Source organism: Lontra canadensis, unplaced genomic scaffold (genome assembly GCF_010015895.1).
Source record: "Lontra canadensis isolate GAN:19392208 unplaced genomic scaffold, GSC_riverotter_1.0 scaffold148, whole genome shotgun sequence".
NCBI classification, from domain to species: Eukaryota; Metazoa; Chordata; class Mammalia; order Carnivora; family Mustelidae; genus Lontra; species Lontra canadensis.
The window spans coordinates 1,572,299-1,572,515 of NW_022631142.1; positions in this window are offsets into that span (position 1 = coordinate 1,572,299).

The window sequence follows — 217 nt, forward strand, 5'->3', positions numbered from 1 at the left end:
TTTTTCTTCCGTCAGTTTCACCTCCATTTTTTCTGTTACTCCCATTCTATATCGTCTAGGCGCGTCAGGAAGGGGGACTAGCCAGCCTCCACTGAACAGAGGGAGAAGCTGAAGCCCATTGAAGTCGCGTGACCAGCTTAAGGTCGGTCACTGAGCTCATTAAAAGCTGAGCTCTCAGATCCAGTTTTTCACCTCCCTTTCCCTGCCGAGTCGCTGC